Source organism: Protopterus annectens, chromosome 12.part0 (assembly GCF_019279795.1).
Source record: "Protopterus annectens isolate FY-2018-M chromosome 12.part0, PAN1.0, whole genome shotgun sequence".
In the NCBI taxonomy this organism is placed as follows: domain Eukaryota; kingdom Metazoa; phylum Chordata; order Ceratodontiformes; family Protopteridae; genus Protopterus; species Protopterus annectens.
The window spans coordinates 1083817306-1083839152 of NC_056746.1; the positions used below are offsets into that span (position 1 = coordinate 1083817306).

The following is a 21847-nucleotide window of genomic DNA, read 5'->3' on the forward strand; positions in this document are numbered from 1 at the left end:
GCCTGGTTCATGGCTGAAAAGGGACCAAGAGGGACCAATGAATTCTCCTAGTTAGTAAATAAAAATGACTCACAAATAAAACAGTAAACCTAACATACCAACACATTACCTGACTTAGGTAGATTTACAACCTTTCTTCTGCAATTGTTTATCACACTAGTACAGTAGTTTCAGTATTTGTAATTGTTCATAGGGTCATAGGTTCATAGGTAGGTACTAGGCTATTGGCCCTAGGGCCTATATAAGCCTAGCCAAAAAGGTACTCTGGCTTTCGCCTCCCAAGAAAATTATTTTCCTTGCCCCTGTCGAACAGAGCCACAAAGGTGATCCCCAGGGTGAATTTCCTATTTCCCATCCAATCATCAAGATTTTTCTTGAAGAGTGCTAATGAGGAGCTTTGTTTGATATAGATAGGTAGTTTGTTCCAGAGAATGGGAAGTCTCTGGGACAGGAATCGCTCCCTCCAGCATGTTCTGTTTATTGTGGTGACAAGGTTTAAGTCCCTAGAGTGTATTGCATGGAGAGATTGGGATTTCTTTAAGTGGAGCATGTCCAACAGCTCTGGGTTTGACATAGCTTTGTATGTTAGGCAGAGATAGCCTCTGAGTAGGCGATATGCGACGGAGTAAAGGCTGGAGTTTTTTGAGACGGTCTGCATAGGGCATCTGTTTGAGGCTGGTAATTATCTTTTTGAGGTATTTCTGTGGCCTTTCCAGTTGCTGTAGATGTCTTGTGAGGTACATACCAAAAGGGGCATTGTAGTCTATAATGGCTCTAATTAGTGATGAGTAGAGGGGAACAATGACCTCTTTTTTCCTGGATGAGAAACCTTTTGTGATGAGGTGTGCCACGTAGAAGGATTTCCTGACTTCTGTGGCAATGTGATTATCAATGGAGAAACTACTGTCCACCTGTGTCCCAAGGTGTCTTATCACACTTTTGGTGTTAAGTAGACTACCACCTATGTGGTAGTTCATGGGTACAGAGTTTTTCCCAAAGGGGATGACAATGCACTTTTTGGCATTGAGCTTGAGGCCATGGCTTTGACACCAGGCATCTGTCTCAGTGAGGCCCTTTTGTAGGATGTCCACATCATTAGGAGTTCCGATTATGGCTCCTAGTTTGCAGTCATCTGCGAACTTCATTAGCCAAAGACCTTCTGTGTTAGCCTGTACTTCGGAAAAGTAGATATCAAACAGGAGAGGACCCAGGACTGAACCCTGTGGTACTCCACTTGTTACTGGTCTGAAGTCAAACTTGAAGTCTGCTACTTTCACAGTGTGGGTTCTGTCAGTGAGCCAGTTTGCAACCCATCTTGTGACATAGGGATTTATACCTAGATTAGAGAGCTTAGCTATAATTTCAGAGTGGTGGATGGTGTCAAAAGCCTTGGCGAGATCTAGATAGGCTGTGTGAACCACCTTATCCTCATCTACGGCTTTGGTGACTGCTTCAAAGAAATCTATCAGATTTAGGAGACATGATCTGCCTTTTACAAACCTGAACTGGGTGGGGTCCAGAGTTTGGAGATTACCAATGACTTTGTTTATATGTTCCATGATGATACGTTCCATGGCCTTGCAGACCAGGCTTGTTAGGCTAATGGGGCAGTAGTTCCCAGGGTCTGTGGTGAATCAAACCTTGCACAACTGGACCACAGGAAACAGCTTATTAACAAATCCTTAACTCATTAACACATGAGCATTAAGACCTTGTCAGAGGTCATCTGGGAGCCTGCTTCTTTCTGATTTTGGTCTAAATATATATGTATCAAATTTGTAAAAGTTTCAGAATTTGATATTTTTATGCTAATAGGAAATTTATTTCTAAATTCTGGTCACTATTACACACACACACACACACACACACACACACACACACACACACACACACACACACACGCGCACACACGCACACACACACACGTAAACATTTGTATGGCATTTTTCAATAACTATACTAAGATTGTTACTGTTTATGGATTATTTGCATTAAATAAATATAATGAATTTATTTATTTAAATTCCACTCATCTGTTGGGCCATTTTATACCCAGATTAGTGCCCATCTGGAGAGATTATAATACTCAGAATGTAGGTCAAATTAGCAAGCCTTTTGAAATATGACAGAAATCTCACATAAAGCACATGCTTTCTGTACCATTTCTGAATACTTTAGATATTTATTTCTATTTGTTTACCAGGGGTAGAGCACGGATCTTTATGGGTCTTTTTGCTGACTCAGCCCAGGAATGGAGTCTGGTTAAGTGACTTGCTCAGTCACACAGTTAGGGAATGAATGTTGAGAGAATCAAACCTTGCACAACTGGATCACAGGAAACAGCTTATTAACAAATCTTTAACTCATTAACACATACTTGATGTGGAATATCATACCTCTAGCAGTGTACATACATTCACAGTTCAAGTTTTCCTGGGAAATCAACTTAAAAAACAACACAAATAAATATTAATATTTTGTGAACAATAAATGCTATTAAAATAGTACAAACAGTACAAACAGCAATGCTATCAGTGAATGGTCTTCTTTGCACTGATAATAGTCATTACTTTGACAGCCTTTGCATTAATGTTATACTATATTATTATGCTTACAAGCCCAAGATGATATTTTTCTCTTAAGTTTCACAAACACATTCTCATATCTTGGAAACTGTAAAACCTAAATGCATTTTGTCAACTTAAGTTTGCTAGCCAGGCATAAGTTTTCACATGACAGCAAAAAGCTCTTTCAATGTGCTTGCTTACTGTGATACTTGCAGAAATATCAAGAGTTATGTTTATTTGTATAATTAACATATAAATAACCCTGAATATTTCTCAAGATACTCAGGTTAGAGTAGAAATATCAGTGATATTTTTCTTCAACATCATGACAAAGTTTGCTGATGACTGTAAACTGGGAGTGATTATTGAAACCCCTAGAGATGTCAGCATCCTGCAAGAAGGTCTTACTCAGACTAATGACTGGTGGAAATTCATGGTCTTAATGCAAAAAATGCATTATCTTCCCCTTCAGCAAGAGTGATGTTCCTGCAAACTATCACATCAGTAGCAATACCCTTTAGCACACAGTCAGTGGTGAGAGAAACCTTACCTTTGATCACCATGTCTCCAGTCCACAGTGGTAAGAAGGGCATTTTATATTGCTCATCTCAAAAGTAAGGGCATTGCCTCAAGAAAAAAAAAGAGGTTAAAACCTCCCTGTACTCTTCTCTCATCAGGCCAGTAATAGAGTACAACACTCCATTTGTTATGTTTCTTTCCAAACACCTGCAGCAATTGGCAAGACACAAAGGTTCCTCATGAGGAATATTCAGGGTCTTCAAGATCTGTCTTATGTGGACAGACTAAAATCATTGTCACTTTACTCTGTGTCATACAAACTGCTCAGAGATGACTTGTGCCTTGCATAAAGAGCAATCTCTGACTCAGCTTGGATGGAAATGCGGCACATTCACAAGTCAAATGGCACATGGGTCACTTGCTCAAAGGACTTTAACCTGGTATGTGACATCAACAGAACTTGCTTGAGAGACAGGTTTGTCTCACAGAGGTTGCCCCACCTTTGGAACAACCTTCCTATTCATGTTAAACAAAGCCCCTTCTTGGACCTATTTAAGCGTAATTTGGACGATTGGATGGGTAACCGGAAATTCACCCCAGGGGTTCCACCTCTGTCCCACTTGGGCAGGGCAATAGGTGCTGATTTTAGTGTTTGCTATAACCAGACACCTTTGGGAACATGGGTTGAACTTGGCTAGGCTTGTAAGGGCCTATGATAAGGTTTGATATGATTCCATTCAATAGTTTTTAAGACACTCCGTTTTAGAAATATTAAGTACATATGAAAATATTTCATATTGTCATAATTGTTAGCAAATAACTACTGGTATCTCTAGAATGGTGTACTGTAATTACACATTGATAATGTACTTTCCTTTCTCCCACCAGGACATTTCACACCAGGTCCCTCAATAACATGTAGCTCTCTCAGATATGAAAATATTAATTCAGATATGAAAATAATAAGGGGAGAATCAAAGTTTAATTTCTCCACTGCATAACTGTGTTAAATACACATTGCACTTTCTAATACTGCCTATTATTAATTGGTGACTTATTTTGTTAAGGAAGGCAGATGCAAAAATGTCTGGATGCCAAAAGGAACTATGGGTATTAACTGGAAGAATGCAATAAAGGTGCTATAGACTTGAATGAGTTATTCCTCTAAGCCAACTGCTAGACTATATTAGTTTATTAATATTGTTTATGGAATAATATAGACTACTGATTAATTTTCTATATGAGGCTTAATAATAGCTTTATATTGTAGGATCAGAAATGTATGATTCCTTGCCAAAATTTTCTTTAGGATTGTCTTACTACAACAAAACTACTTCCTGATAATTGAGTTAAAATTAATGGCAAAATCTACTTTAAAGTCTACAATAACTCACAAATATGTGGGTAGATGATATTAGTGATTAGCTGTTAACTGCATATGGGTTGAACTCCCCAAGTATGAGTGTATATTTTTTACTGTTCAAATCACTGGAATATTGAGACTGCATTAGTGAAAATACAGGCTTATATATACCAAGTCCAAGACTCCCATTTTTCAGAATATTTCCTTTTCTCCAAATTATGGTGATCTCAGAGTCAGTGTATATAAGTTCAGAGGATGTGGTTGGGTGCAAAAAAACAAACAACTTTAAAGTAAATTAGTGAGCGTCAATGTTCACTGAAATAGGTAACAGACATGCTATTACAGCAATTGCATATTTCCTTGTCTGTATACAGTTCGCATTTCTGTTCCCAGAGGGAATACTGAATGCTGTACTCTTGTTCTTGTGTTCTTGTTTATGATAATTTGTACAATGCTATTATATTGCAAAGTATATTTATATCACCACCACCTTTCACCACCCTATCATCACTCATCATTGCATTCACTCATATTCATGCCTGACATATAAAACAACTCCAAAACTTGTAGATATTGACTCAGCAATGATAATTAAATAATTGCATTCCAACATTGGCAAGGTAATGCTGATATTGTGACAAAGTGAGCTTTTACTGTTAACACAAACTTTAGTGTTTTGCAAGCCCCCATCTATGAGCATACTACGTCAAGGACTGTTCATCCTTGGAGGTAAAGTAAAAAAACTCCTTACTCCTAAAGTTCTGCCGTATCAAAAAGCAAACAATGCATGATATGACTAACATGGATTTGAACCCCGTTCCAAACAAATGAACACTGCTAAAACCCATGTATCCTCTCAAAACTTCCTTTTTAGATATCCACACCATTCACAAGCTTCCATCTTTGTATCGTTGGCTGATGCTGTACCACAACACATACTGAGAAGTACTTGCAAACAGCAACACCGCAGAAGCAATAACACTGCTATCCAGAATTTATAGGTTCATAGGATGATTCTAGGCTATTGGCCTGGAGGCCCTTATAAGACTAGTCAAGAATTTTGCCCGTGTTCCCTCAAAGTCAGCACCTGTTTCCCTTGTCCAACAGGGACACAGGCGGGATCCCAGGGGTGTATTTTCTGTTTCCATTTCCAGTCATCCAGGTTCTTGTTAAAGAGGGCTAGAGAGGTACTCTGCTTGACATAAAGAGGGAGTCTATTCCACATATGGGGGTGGCTTTGGGACACAAATCTATCCCGCCAACAAGTTCTATTAATGTCACAGACCAGGTTACAGCCTTGTGTGCGGGTTGCATGAATGGAGTTTGTCTTACGGATTTGCAGCAATTCCATCAAGGCTGGGTCTGAAATGGCTTTGTATGCCAGACACAGGTCACCTCTGAGCAGTTTGTATGAGACTGAGTAGAGGGACAGGGCTTTTAGCCTATCTGTAGAGGATAGGTGTTTGAGACACTGGATTTTCCTGGTCAGGAATCTCTGTGGTCTCTCCAACTGCTGCATGTGCTTGGCAAGGTACATGCCGAATGGATCATTGTACTCGATAATGGGTCTGATAAGGGAGGAGTACAGGGATGTTATGACCTCCTTGTTCTTGGATGAAACACTCTTATTTATGAGGTAGTAAAGATTCTTAAACTTTTCTGTATAAATTTGTATATTCCGATAAATAGCCGATTATGAACAAAACCATCGTTGCTTCTTCATCACTGCCATCAGCATCATCTGCACAGTAATTGCACCTTGCTTAAACTGTGAATAATTGCTCTTGAAAAAAATTATTGGGGGAAAACCACATACCAAATTATATTTACAGAGCAGATCACTTAAAACTGTGGTAGAAATAGTTTCCTTCCTGAATGATCCAAATTATACCAAACACCTTATCTGTTGAAGTAAAGTGTATCTATATGGTGTGTATAGTTGTGATATTGTGCAGGTGTGTGTGTGTGTGTGTGTGTGTGTGTGTGTGTGTGTGTGTGTGTGTGTGTGTTTGTACTAGTGTCTGTCAGTAGAAATATATGCCAATATATGTCTGTATGTAGATGTGTCTGCTATAAGAAATGCATGTACTAGTATGTGTGTACATGCCTGGGTGTATATATTAGTCTGTATGCATGTATGTGCATGTATGGAGGGGTTGTATATGTCTGTCTGTCTGTCTGTGTCCCTTTTCAGGTGTGATACTTCATTCAGTTCTGCCTTTCAGTAACTTTATATATTAATCATATTTCTCACATGACTTGTAAGACTAAGAAAATATACAAATACCAAGCTATATGAGCTGCTGTGTAATCATTCACCACCTTTTTGTTATGCAAATTCTCAGCAGAACGGAGCAAGCTGAAGAGATATAAAATGTTACTGTCTACACACAGAAGTGAGGCAAACTAGATGTTAACAATAATGATAATAATAATAATAATAATAATAATAATAATAATAATAATAATAATAACAACATATTATTTGCTGCCATACAGAGTTAAAATTAATCATTTTAGTCCACAGAGTACAACAGCAAAAACATAACAAGCTCCTCCTACTCTTTGTATGATCTAAAGCACTCTGATCCCTGCACAGGATAGCCAATTTGCTAACCCCACCTTCTTGCCTGTTTAAAGCAATACTGTGCTCAGTGTTTCTAATGACATATTTTCATTTAAACATAGCATGAAATCATGCAAAGCATAGCATCTTAACCTGCTGTTCATGAGCTGCAAAATGGAAATATCTGGTAAACACTGCTAAAACCAATGTATCCCCCCAAACCTTCCTTGGAGATAAACTTAACATTTCTAAGCGCTGGCATAAACTTCATTTAAATAAACTGCTACAAACAAGGAAGTGCTTAAATGTGAGATAACAGGGTGCTTTTTTTTTACATATCATTAGGTTGTAATTAAGTAAATTCATTTTGCTTTAGAAAGTTCTCACTTAACATACTGTCATACCATTTTATATGTATATTATATATATATATATTATGTGTGTGTGTGTGTGTGTGTGTGTGTGTGTGTGTGTGTGTGTGTGTGTGTGTGTGTGTGTGTGTCTATATATATATATATATATATATATATATATATATATATATATATATAATATATATGTTTATATACACACATATATATATATATATATATATATATATATATATATATATATATACACATGCATATATACACACACACACACACACACACACACACACACACACACACACACACACACACAGAAAGACAGAGTGGGAGCGAGAGAGACAGTATCCTTTAGGTTATACAGATGGCATTTAAAACAACAGAAAAGATAGTAATAGATTTATAGGCTTGCCTACCAATCCATGTCGTCAGCCTCTTATGGAAAAACCGATGGTTGTAGATACCACCCTAGCATGTCCATAGTGCTTTTCCTTCCCAAGCTACTTCAGGTTTTGCATCTGCATTCTGCAAGTTACTGTACATTTTTCTTTATAGTGATGTTCAACAAAAGAGACAGCTGCAAACAAGGAATGTACTGATGTGGTTATAATTACCAGATGATAAACACAGGGAAAGCACAATCACCTATGCATTATAAATAATGTTTCAGCAAAACCACATCCTCTTTCCGGTCAGCAGTTCTAATTACATTTCCTTAGCTCCTCAAGAAAAGTAAAAGATTTAGACTGTGCAATTTTCTGTTTGCTGTTCAAAAATGCACTTATTTTGCTAAGGTTGTATGCAGAGTAAAGTGCATCAAGCTATTTCCAGAAATTAGAAGACATGAAGACCTTACCTATGATGTAAACAAGACCATAGACTTTGCGGAATAAAAATAAAACTTAAATGCCCAAATAACTTTGGTGATGAATGCAAACTAAATGAAAGGCTAATATGACGGTGGATGCTGAGAGACAGTAAATGCCATGATTATTTTAAGATGACTGTTTTATCCTGTAAGTATATGCATATATAACTACATTCTATGTATCTCTCTGAAGAAACACCTGTCACCATTATCCCTTCACCCCACCAGAAAATTAAGCAAAATAACTTCCCAGTGGCAATGTTGAAACTCATAATCCAGTGTCTTTATACATGTGGGTGTTGTACCACCTATTCAAACCTAGGTGACATCCTCAAGTGTAAACAGCTTGGGTAGTTAACAGTCCGGCACTTAAAGACAATGTACTTATAATATATGACATAACAGAAGTGCATAAAAGTCGAATCCCATAAAGCTTTGAGACAGGCAATGTGACAACCATGTGCCAGTCCAACAGAAGTGGGGAGACAGCATGTTGTAATACAAGAAATGTTTTCTTCTGCTGAATCAGGCTTTCAGAACCAGGGACTGAAGTGTTTAAGATCTTAGCACCAGTGATTAAGTTATTGGCATATATTTTTATAGTGTGACCGGAGAGACAAGAAGATGCAGTAGCTTGCAGAACATTGAAAATATCCCCAAATGTAATAGGTTAATCAGATGAACTGCATAAGAGTAGCTAGTACAAAAAAATAATAAAAAAGTGTTCAGGTGTTAGAAATTTGCACTGCCCTGAGAGTGCCACTCCAAGTGACCTAGTACAACCTTCTTAATTTCCCCAGAGTAATGCTGACACTGATGTGGCTGGATTAACTGTTACTCTAAGGTGTACAGACTGATGGATCTCAGAAACTGATGGACATTTTGGAATGCAGGTGCTTAGCATCACTCTGAAGGTACTCTACAACGGTTCCTTTTTGAAGCATTTGTTAAAAGGAAATGCTGAGACACAAGGCCAAATAACCTAAGTCATATAACCCAGTCCTGCAACAGTAAATGCAGTGCAGCATAATCTGTACTAGTACATTCACCTATCATGTCAGATAAACAAGATTACATCATCTTTGTGTGTACCACTGTATATTTCAGTATAGATTCCACACCAGCAACATCTCCCCTCTGATCCTTTATTCGCTATGGCACTAATCTTACATCCTGTTCCTCTGCATGCCATCATATACTAAGGACTGCTTCTCTGCATGCCATCATATACCAAGGACTGCTCATCCCTTCTGGGGTTGTAGTGGCAGAGCACAGGGCATCCTTTCCTTACTGGGCAGAACTGGGGATTACCCACTGTACCCCAGTCTTCTGCTGGACTCTGCATGCATTTTACTGAGATAGCTTGCAGCTAGAACATGACTTTGTCTATATACAAACTGTGGGTGCTATGGGGTCAGCATAGGTTCTCCCAGGATGGGTGACATAATGACAAAATAGCTCATCCAGCCTTTTTTTATCAGCCCTCTGGCACCAGAGATGCTACTCAGTCCCTGGCTACCTGCAGCACAGCTGGGAGTATCAGTAGGTTGAACAAACAGATACATTTACAGCCAACTTTAGTCTGTGCTAAACCACAGAGGATATGAACTGTACTGAATCAAGAAATGGGGGAATGGGATCCCAAAGATCACATTCAACAGATCCAAGTATTGTCAAATTCTTTATTTATAACAATGTATACAAATATGTTATCATCCACTGAATATGTTAGTAGCAGGTCGGCAAAAAAATGCTAAAATGCCTGCTTTATCAGAATGTAATCTACAAGAGCCTCAGAGCTGATCTGATAATCAGAAATGCTGTATGTGTGGGTAACCATTTGAAATGTGGGCACCCACTAGAGTGAGTCCCGAAATACGAAGACTGAATAGCCAAAAGATTGGACTTACATATACTAAGTCCGAGATGCCATTTCTTGAAATATTCCCTTTTCTTCAAGAGATGGTGATCTCAGAATTGGTATATATAACTCTGGGGGGTGAGGGCCTTAATTGCCTCCCATATGGGGGGGTGCAGTCCCCCCCTTCCAAAAGGAAGCTTTAAGGAGAAGACCGATTTTCAAAATTCACTCTTCTCCTGTGGTTTCGGTCATCTTTTTTTCAACACTTTGTATTCTACCATTTAGAAAACTTTTTAACATATCACACAAGATTATAAGGAGTTAATTATACAGAGTTATTGAAGGACATCAGCATAGCAGACCTGACTGACAATTACAAAAGAGTAAGCAAGACATAGTCACGAAACAACAGACTTGTTATTTTGTTAGTAAGACCTCAGTTTTAAAGAAAAAGATTTGTTTCAGGAAGAAAGACATATGTTTGCAGACGTCAGTGGTGTACATGCCACATGGGATCACAATAGGAAGTCTGTGTTAAACAATTTCACCTGTGACTGCTTTGTAAGAGGAACCCAGCCAAGAAGTGATTGTGCTCTGTGGCCTAGCTAGATTTGAATAAAGCATTTTACGAGGTCCAGACAGTAGACCAGAAAATACATTTTGTAACTTGATGTCGGCCTGCAGGTAGCAGTCTAACTAAAAAAATATACTGCACCATATAACTACAATAACTGTTTGGTTTTGCTAGCATTTGTTTTGTATTTATGCTCTAGTAAAATATGCCATTTCTGTATTACAGTATCTTCCTGTTTGTTTATATTCTCTACTTCATATTTTTTCGAACGTACACTTTAAGAATCTCATTTATAAATTCCATTACATACTGTCTGTGGTGCACGAGGTTTGAAATTTTGGGACCTGTTAGAGTGAGTCCTGAAATGCATAGACTGAATGGCCAAAAATAATGGACTTAAATATATCAAGTCCAAGATGCCATTTCTTGGAATATTCCCTTTTCTATGAGGTATGGTGATCTTGGAGTTGGTATATTCAGAGTAAGGCTTGCCCCCACATGCGGGAGTGTAAGGAGGGCTTGCCCCCCCTGCAAAAAGACATTTTAAGGAGAAGAGAGATCTTTGCTTTTGTTTTTGGTCCTTTTTTCAGCAAGTTGGCACTCAGCATTTCAAGTGCCAACATTTCAATTTTATGCCACTGTGAATTTTCCTATATTCTCTGTATGTCTGATTCATGTTTTCTCTTAAAATAGTTCATGTTTTCTACTTTGCATTTTTGAGTTCTAGCTTAAATGGTGTCTAAGTGGGCCCTCCGTGGAAAAGTCCCACATACTTGAATTAAAAAAAAAAATAAGGGCAGGTGTAATCGTGAAATACCTGCATAGCCAATAGACACACAAATTGCAAGATGAAAGCTTTGCCATTTCAAGGAATAGTACTCTGCTTATTATAGGTATAGAAGAAGTCACATAAATAACATTCAGATGCATCTAGACTGACAGAAACATGTAGAATTATTATATTTGTTGTACTTAAGCCTCAGGAACCTTCTGTGCTCTTTGGGATATGATGGGGATGAATAAGTTTTCAGAATGTTATTAACAAAATCTGGGCCAAATTCAATAAAGCCTGCACTAAGTGTACACTAAGTGTACACAATATGCATTCAAGAACATCCCTACCACATTTTGTATGCTTTCTAGTCACTTAGAAAGATTACACTGTGTACATGTAGTCTGCACTTTGTGGTAACCTTTATAAATCTATGTCAATATTTAAAGATGCAAGAACATCAGTAGGAAAAGTAAAATTAAGAAGAAAAAGGTGTGAGTTATGCCTGTGTTGTCTGTTCTCTCCGAATGGTGTACACTTCGTGTAGCCATTATTGAATCCCAGAGTCTGGCTTTAAATCTTATCTCCTGACTGTCATGTCTCTTGAAAAAACACTACTAATGGAATATTGTTCTTAGGCTAAGGGATCTAAATCTCCTTATCCCTCTTCCTTATGAAACAAACTTGGGATCCTGCAAAAGAAACATTCTCAGTAGCAATGCTCTTTTAGGCAAGACTTGTATTTGCTGAAAGTAAATTTCTAGGAAGCACAACTCTGGGAATTCTACTAAACACTCTTACTTAGACCTTTAAGTGACTCTCCCCTACTCCTTCCCATCTACTAAGGACCCGGTATAATGGATTGGCACTTCCATATCATCTCTGTTTCTGGCCTGGTGTATATGGGCATCTTGAGGCAGTGTGTAGCAACTGCCTCTTGTTCACTGACAACCATTTAATTTTAGAACAGACAAACACAGTGTATGACAAATGTAGATACACAATGTCATTGGAGATAAACCTCTTACATACAAACATGAAAAATGCAAGCCAGGCTGTCACTGTTACACCCAAAATACTCACTACCAACACTCAGGAGCAAACACATACCCACATATGTGGAGATACTCACATGTAATCTACACAAACCTCCAAGACCTCCTAAAAGCATCTCTCAGTGGTCCCATGCACACTCAAAAAAGACAGCACCTCACACAACACATAACTCTGAAAATCATAGTAGTCCCACTTCCAAGCCAATAAGGCAACACACCACACAATAAACATGCTAGTTATTGAAGATTCCATTGTAAGACATATCGATGTCCCTCTTACCATGCTAAACAAGGAGAAGATCACAGTGAGCTGTCTGTCGGGAGCCACAATCCACCAAATTACACATGCATGTAGGTCTTTAAACCACAAGTACTAGTGTGACACAGTCATAGTCCATGTGTACGTAAACGACTTAAGACATACCTCACTAGACAATATGAAGAAGGACAAGATGGAGCTCTCTAAATATGTGACCCAGACGGGTATGAATCTAGGCTTCAGTAGCATCCTACCTTCACCAATGACGATGCCAGAGTATGATAGACTTCAACAATTGGCTTAATTTCTGGTGGCACAAGTGGATCCAATATCTGTCAGTCTGGGGAGACATGATCAACAAACCATGATGCTTTGCCAGAGATGGTTTGCATTTGAGACCACTTGGCTTCTGGATACTGGCAAAAACTTTATCTATCCCTATAGTGCCATTTTTTAGGTCATGCTAAGTTGTTAAACCCTCCAACATAACAAAAATCACTCTCCACTACCTAAATATACTACTGCTTAACGTTAGGAGTTTAAATAAAAAAACTGCACTCCCTGGAATCACTTCTCACCCTGGAGAATGCAGACATTTCTCCCTGGGCCTCTGCTGAAAATTAGCTTGTTCCAAGTCGGACTTTCCGGTTAACAAATGTAAAATAAAAATAAAAAAATAAATATGTGCAGTCAAGGAAACATGGTTCAGAACCATGGAAAGCACCCCAGTTATCAAAGGCTGCTATGCTTTTTATACATTTTTATCCCCTTCCGATAAGGATAAAACAAAGGAAGGAGTTGTCTCAGTATTCATAATGGACAAGTACATTGCTAGACTGGTCCAACAACATGACTCACTTGAGCTGCTGCATGCCCAGCTAACCATAGGTGTGACCCCCCCCCAATCACATCTTTTCTAGCTACAGATCCTCTAACATGAGTCCGGAAAACCATACCTCCTACCTAAGCCTATTGGAATCTCTTAACATTCAGCCTAAAGCCATACTTATGAGTGACTTTAACTACCCCTCCATAAACTGGGAGACTTATATGACCCATAATTCACTTGGACTTCATCAGTGCAAACACCCTGAACAACTAGTTAGCTCCCCGACCAGAGGTACAAATATCTTAGACCTACTACTCACAAACGTGGGGGATGCTGCTCCCTCCTATGTACTAACTCTTCCCTGGTAAGATCTGACAACAAAATGATTTAATTTAGTATTAAGACTGACCCTATTCTTTGGAACAAAATTCCAAGCTACATTAGGCAGAGCCCCTCATTAACACTCTTCAAGAGAAACCTTGATGAGTGGATGGGTAGCAGAAAATACACCCCTGGGATCACTTCATTGGCTCTGCTTGACAGAGGAACAGTTAATTAATCAATGGGGTGGCGAAAGCCAACACACTCCGGCTAGGCTTATAAACGCCCTCGGGCAGATAGCCTAGTACCTACCTATGAACCTATGAACCTAGAACCCACATCAACTCCAAACCTGTTAAGAACTTTGTTAAGGCCAATTACCTCAAACTAAGTGCCAGGTTATTAAACTTCCAAGTCCTTTTAAACCTAGATGACACTGAGGCCTACTCTGAACTGTACACAAAAGCACTGTACAACCACATTCATAGCTGCATAGAGGAGGCACTATGTCTCTGAGTTACACCTATGATTACTGGCAAAAATAAACCACCCTGGTGGACCCCTAACATAAGTAGGCTATTCAGCAAAGGAAACAAATCCTCTCCAAAGGCATTAAGAACAGACAGACAGTGCAAAAAGACACTCACCAGTCTAAACAAACAAATTAGAGAGCTGATGAAATCTGACAAAGAAAACTATAAGGCAAAGATAGCTTCCCAGGTGAAAGATAACCATTAGGTTTTTTAAATTATGTTTGTAAATCTCAGGGGAAATAGCTGTATAGCAAGATAATCATGAACAGCAACACTTACACCCACCCTGAAATTATAGCAAACCTGCTGGCTGACAAGTTCGGTTCAATCTTCTCTCCCCCATTACCTCCTGTCACACCCAAAGAAATACCTGCAACCATCCCCCTAGTGGTCATTACAAAAGAACAGGTCCTTATTGCACTCACTAAAGCCAAAAATACAGCCTCCATGCATCCCAGCAACATTCCAGGATACTTCTTAAATAGCTTAAAATAGACTCTATCAGAGCTACTAGAAACCATCTTTAACCACAGCCTTTGGGTGGGCTTTGTCCCAGAGGAATGGAGGACTGCAACAGTCATCCCTCTGCACAAGGGGGGTGGGGCATCAACTGACCTAGGGCACTACAGACCCATAAGCTTGACCAGTCTTATTTGCAAGGCCGTGGAGAGAATTATTATGGACCTGATCAATAACAACATAGGAATTCTCCAAACACTGGACCAGACTCAGTTTGGCTTTGTCAAAGGGAGTTCTTGCCTCCTCAATCTGGTGGGCCATGTATGAGGGTAAAAAGGTACATAATGCTTATCTAGACCTAGCCAAAGCTTGGAGATCATAGATAAACTTATTGAGTTAGGCATAAACCCATACATCATCAGACTAATGGTAAACTGACTCACTCACAGGACATGCGTCCAGATAGTTGAATCCACTTCTGATAAAAAACCTGTTGCTAGTGGTGTCCCGTAGGGCTCAGTGTTGAGACCTCTCCGGTTTGGTATATACTTGTCTAAAATGAAGGCCAATCTTGTGGGCCTCTGGCTCAGCAAGTATGCTGACAACTGTAATCTGGGAGCAATCACTGAATCCACAAACAATGTTGACATCCTACAAACAGGCCTAAAAATGGCAAACAACTGATGCCAAAACCATGGTCTGAGACTAAATGCTAAAAATTGCATAATCATACCCTTTAGTAAATCAGATATCCCTGCAAATTATAATACTGATAGCATATCCATAAAAGTAGACCAAGTGGTGAGGGACCTAGGAACACAGATAGATAGTAACCTAAACTTTCACCACCAGGTTAGCTATGGTAGTGAGGAAATCTTTCTGTGTGGCTCAACTTACAAGTAAAGGCATGGCATCAAGATCAAAAGAAGTCATAGTGTCATTGTACTCAGCCCACATTAGGCCCATAATCGAGTACAATGCTCCCTTCTGCATGTACTTAATCAGGCAGTTACACCAATTGGAGCATCCCCAGATGTTTCCTCACTAAAAAATGCAAAGCATAAGACACATATCTTATGCAGACCGACTAAAGGCCCTTTCCCTTTACTCCGTCTCATATTGTTTATTGAGAGGAGACTTATGCCTGACCTATAAGGCATTCTCTGATCCAGCCTTGATGAAAATGTTACATATTAGCAAGAAAACTTATAATAGGGTTACGCATTCCATGGACCTGAACCTTATTTGTGCTCTTAACACATCTTACCTCATCTATGGAATAAACTTCCCATCTTCGTAAAACAAAGTCTGTCCCTCACTGTCTTCAAAAAATAATTGGATAAATACATGGGGAAACAGGTGATCCGCTGTGGCGACCCCTAATGGGAACAGCTGAAAGAAGATGATGATGATGACATGGGGAACTGTAAGTTCACTCCTGGGGTACTGCCCATCTCCTTATGAACAGAAGCAGTCTGTAAAATAACTCAGGGCTCTAATACCCCCAAACCCACTTACCTGATAATTGCCCCATCCCATATCTGGGGAATTAAGATACAATATTGTCATATTGGGTACTATTGGCTAGGCTTGTAAAGGCTCTTGTGCCATTAGCTTAGCAATCGCCTATGAACCTATGTGAGTAATCCCATTCAGTAAATTCAACTGCTGACATTTTTTTATTCCAGACATTTTTTAATTAAATAAACTATGTAATCACATATTCATGAAAAATAAGTTATTTGACCCTGTATTGTTTATGCCATTCAAAACTGTTTGTTGGGATGTTCCAAGTCTGACTGATATAGCTATATCATGTTAATGAAGAATGCTTGAATGGATAATTCTTTGTTGAATCACTACTGGGTGTTTTGAAATATGTATAGTGTGTGGATAGGATTTAGTCTGGCACACTCCTGAGGAAGTCCTGGTGCAAGACCTTTAGGTACTGATTTAGTCTGAAGTCTCCATTTTTAATTTTAGGATAGAGTATCCATCTGCTTAGCAATAATATACATAACATGGGAAGGCAAATTTAGAATGTGCATGTTTACATATTAAATCCACTACTGTATTTTGGGTTTGTAAATGATATGACTGTTGCTAACGCATGCTATTGAAAATATAATATGTTTCATTTCTAAAACTGATTAAAATAATAAGTCTGATCATGCAGGACTAATTCACTATAAAATTTATTGAGCACTTTCATCTAGATGAAAATATATCATCAGAATGACAAAGCACACAGGAAATGAAACATTTATGGAATACCCACCAAGGTTAAATGATTATGTATCTATCAACTGTATTTTGAAAGAGAAACAGTAGAGTGAAATAATCTTTATTAGTGTTTTTTGAGCCCATGGCTTGGTTTGTATTTTATAAATGTTTCAGTTCATGTTTGTTTTGTCAGTCTGATGAAGTCTTTGCATTTAAATGAATGTGCTCATAAAAACTTTAAAGCGAGTTAGTTCTGTGTGGTCAGACTGTTATTATTTTTATTGTTTTTTCATGTTCCAGTCTGGCTGGCTGTATTTCACTGTTTCAATTATTTCCAAAGCTGAAGAATAATTTGACTGGGAGAGGAAATAGTTGTTGGAAGAGATGGGAAAAGCCAGGGAATATACCCAAACCCCTCTTGTCTACTGCTGGAAGTAATGCCTTCTTGGAAAAGGACAATCTAAAACATGTATAGTCACAGAGTCTGAAGAAAGAAGGCTGGAATAAGCACACATAATTTCCCTGGAAGAGGACTTCTCCTAGACTGTTACGTCTGGCAGTCAGTGTAGAGGACTCTAAAGCTCTGAGTTGTTAATGAGCCTCTTTCTGTGTCCAAGATACAGGGTTTGATTCCTTCCTCCTTCATTTGTCTACCGTGTGACTCCAAGCAAGTTGTTTAACCAAAAGGGATGATTGTATTCAGTGGGCTTTCTTGCTCAACAAATAGATAAAATGTAAAAAAAAGTGTAAATTTTACATCTGCATATAAAACTGTAGCCAGATATGCCGGAACTGTAAAAAATATTATTTACTTAACTGTGATACAGATATCTAACTTGTTCAAAACCTGACAATGTTATAATGGTCAATTTCCAGGATTTGAGGATGGAACTGACCTATGGTCATACTTGTTTCCTCCATATTCTGATAGATGAACTGATCATCCTCTAAACCACCTTTAGGTGTGTGCGCGCGCGCGTGTGTGTGTGTGTGTGTGTGTGTGTGTGTGTGTGTGTGTGTGTGCGTGTGTGCGTGTGTGCGTGTGTGTGTGTGTGTGTGTGTGCGTGCGCGCGTGTGTGTTTATGTGTGTGTCTGTTCATATGTATGCATATGTACAGGTGTGTTGTGTGTTTGTGTGCATATATGTGTATGTGTGTGCACACCTACCTTTGTTTGTGTGTGTGTGTGTGTGTGTGTGTGTGTGTGTGTGTGTGTGTGTGTGTGTGTGTGTGTGTGTGTGTGTGTGCATGTGTGTGCGTATCTGTTCATACGTATGCATATGTACTGGTGCGTTGTGTGTTTGCGTGCATATATGTGTGTACACGCCTACCTTTATATTTGTGTGTGTGTGTGTGTGTGTGTGTGTGTGTGTGTGTGTGTGTGTGTGTGTGTGTGTGTGTGTGTGTGTGTGTGTGTGTGTGAGTGTGTGTGTTCTGAGATGGACTAGTAATCCATCTGGTGTTACTCCCATATGGGTTAGCTTCCTTGTGAGTACTGTCCCTTGTGACACTATCCCTTGTGCCTGTTGCTTGGCTAGAATAAGCTCTGGGTTCCCTGTAACCCTGATTATATAAAACAAGTGTCACAAAAGAAATTAAATGGATTTAGATTCAAGGGCTCAGTCTTTCATCAAGGCGACCACATTCAGAACTTCAATATTTTCTAGCAATGATACAGAAGGCATATGTGAAACCTGTAGAGGGCTTTGATGAGGTTAAATCATAGTTCAGTACAGCACAAGGAGGGACACCACAAGAGAGATACCACTAGCTGCCTTCACATCAAACTTTTACACCAAATTGATGAACCAGCCCCAATCCTTTGACTCACATCCAGACTTACTGATTACTTATAAAAGTAGTATTTCATATGCATACTGTCTATAACAATAAGTATGTGAGTCACATACCATTTATAACTTATACGTAAATTACTTCCTTGAATATATTTAAGAACCATTTATAGTCTTGATGTCAGAGCAGCTTCTTAATTAATCTGCCAAATTTGTGCAGCATTTGCACTCATTACATAGTTTACCATTGTCCTGATTTTTGGCTAGTCCCACTCAGATTAGCAACAATGCCCCTTGTTGAGACACTGACTTCACACTCATCAGTGCAGGTAACATCAGTAAGCTCTGCACCCCCTTCAGTACCTAAATGGTATTGTCAGTCTGCTTCATGATGTTGGTACCATCACCATCACTGGGGGCATGTCTGATTATGGGTAGAAACTTTCCCTCTCTCTCTCTCCCCAAGACTGCAGACTGAAAACCACTCCTTCCACCTCTGCTTCCTGGCTCCTCCAGTCTCCAAGCTGCTAGCTGGACTTGCTTTGGCTGAGCTGTCATCAGGGTTTTGTCCCACTATGCCGCAGAGTCAGGTAACTGTTCAGACATTTTATTTTGCACTCTTTTTCCCCCAGTGTCTGTCAATCATTAGTCCTCTCATCAGTCAGTCAGCCCATTCCTCATTCATTCCTTGCCACCACAGCAAAGCTCGCCTAAGAAGGGGCAATCATTCTGACAGCTATCAGGGGTGGTTTGAAGTTTTTTTTAATTTTTTTTTGTTCCCCTGATTCCTAATGCACATAACTGGTGAGATGCATGGAATGGCATGCTAAGCAATGACAGTGGAGAAAGTTCCCTCATTTTAACAAGGGGTGTTCCCTCTTGGCATTCATAAGGCATGAACAGTGAGCTTACTGGTCTCCACCAAGAAACTAGCGTACCCTGTGCACCCCTGAGTGTGCACAATCTCCTCACTTCCCTCCTGGGAGAGATAGGAAAGCCACACCACTTCACACCTCCACTGCAAAGGCTGCTAGCAGAACACTGGTTGCATGGGTTGCAGTTGTAAATCTGACCACTGTGACATGGAGTCAGGTTTTGCAGACATTGTGCGATATAAACTTTGACCTATGATCATCCTTTCTCTTTACTTCAAAAAAAAAAAAAAAGGCATCTAACTGTCTTCTCAGAAATCATACTCTGTTTCAGCTGCCTCATCTGCAGCAATCCTATCCTAGTACTGTTTGTCTATTCTTTTTCTCTAGCAATAAAAGTCATGTAAGTAACTTGGGTATAGATGCACATTCTCATTCCATGGAAAAGACTGAAATTCCTTGTTGGAAAAATAGTAGACCTTTATCAAAAACTAATTGTTCAGGTAGGCCCCAGCTAAAAAAATGGGGTTTTCAGTACTGTTAGCATTATTGTGTTGCTGTTTCTTTTAAATGAGTAGCACCAGGATAATGGGATAATCGTCTACATACAACAAGAAGCTGACACACGGATGAAACAAATCGAAACTAACTTCAGCCATAGAAGTGAAGGAATATTGTGTGGAAGTAGCTCCTGTCTTTGATTCTGACTTCTTAACTTGCCACATAGCCTTAGGACAATACATTATGTCACATATTTTCTCCTTGGACTTTGCCAAGATATGACCCATGTAGCTTTGGTAATTATGCAACTCTAAATGGATAATACTTTTGATGCTCATTACATTGATCACTGCTGCAGTAGTCTTAGCTATATAGGTTGTATCCTGCCAAGGATATAACAGCAGGCCAGCTTCCAAAGCATCATGGCACCTCCCACTCAACCAAATTGCCATTCAACTTGAAGCAGAATTGGCTAAAAAGACATGGTTGGTAGCCAAGCTCTTCAGAGCTTTCCTGCTGCCTAAGAGTACACTCCTATGAGGCTTTTGAGGATTGACGGTCGACTTGTGGTGTTCCTTTGCTGGGCAGATAAATTCCCTTTGGGGGAAAAATGTTTCCATTTTAGAAAACTGTTTTAATAACACTTTCCTGTTCAAGAAACTTATTTTATAACTATGAGACTGTGTTTTAATGGACTGCCACAAAACGTATTGTACTTTTAAATGAGAGCACTCTTTTTTTCCTGTCAATCTGAAAGTTATTTAAAGTATTTGAAAACCATTTTTTTTCATGGAGAAACTGCATTTATTTTACTTTTTGTTGATGACAGAGTGTTTTAACATGTGTTTTGCTGTATTTGTATGTAAAAAATCACTTTCAAAGACTTTAAATTTTTACCAGCTTTTGCTATGTGTTTTTCCAGGGGAAAGAGGAACCATTTTCATCTTGACCATGGAACAAACTGTCAGTCCCACCATCAGTCCTTCCAGCCACAAAAAGAAAAAGTTAAACAGCCTATGCCACCACATCCATCTAGCAGTTTGCCTCAGCTGCAGGTGGATGACTCTGCTGTGGTTATTAATTGTACCCCACACCACTCACCTTTTACACTGATTCCCTCTTGTGTAGCACCTACAGCCGCTATGGTTAGATGGTTAGCCCAACCTCTGTAGTTACTGGGGTCACCTGAGTGGGCAAGGGAGAGCCACTCTTGTCAGTCCTGGGAAGGCTTCCCTGTTGTGTCAGAATGTTCTGGCCATCCCTGGGGAAGCTGCTGCTATCATCAATAGCACTGTTAGTTGGCCTCATTTTTCCTGTCAAAATGAAACAGAAAACTAAACATATAGCTACTCCTCCTCAAATTTCCTTGGATAGGAGCAGCTGACTGGGTCTGGCTCAGAGTGTAATTTAGGCTATTGAACTTTCTTATAAAGTAGTTTCCGGAAAAAGAAAGAGGGACAGCTCATTTCTTGAAGAGATCAGTCTCTGATTCTACCTGTGGAAGATTCACTTTCCCTGAGGCTATTTCCGAATGTGCCAGTGTTT

The 21847-nt window shown here is 39.2% G+C and overlaps 1 protein-coding gene across 4 annotated transcripts in view; it reads right to left on the reverse strand.

Moving 5' to 3' along the window:
• The window catches only part of LOC122816986 (CMP-N-acetylneuraminate-beta-galactosamide-alpha-2,3-sialyltransferase 2-like), a 721670-nt gene that overhangs the window by 439791 nt on the left and 260032 nt on the right, over positions 1-21847 (reverse strand). Inside the window, exon 1 of one of the 4 annotated variants that reach the window (XM_044090097.1) lies at positions 7800-7930. The exons of the other annotated variants lie outside the window; for them this stretch is intronic. The gene's annotated coding sequence lies outside the window, so the exon portion shown is untranslated. Of the gene's footprint in view, positions 1-7799; positions 7931-21847 lie in introns of those variants that run through there. 4 annotated transcript variants of the gene reach the window in all.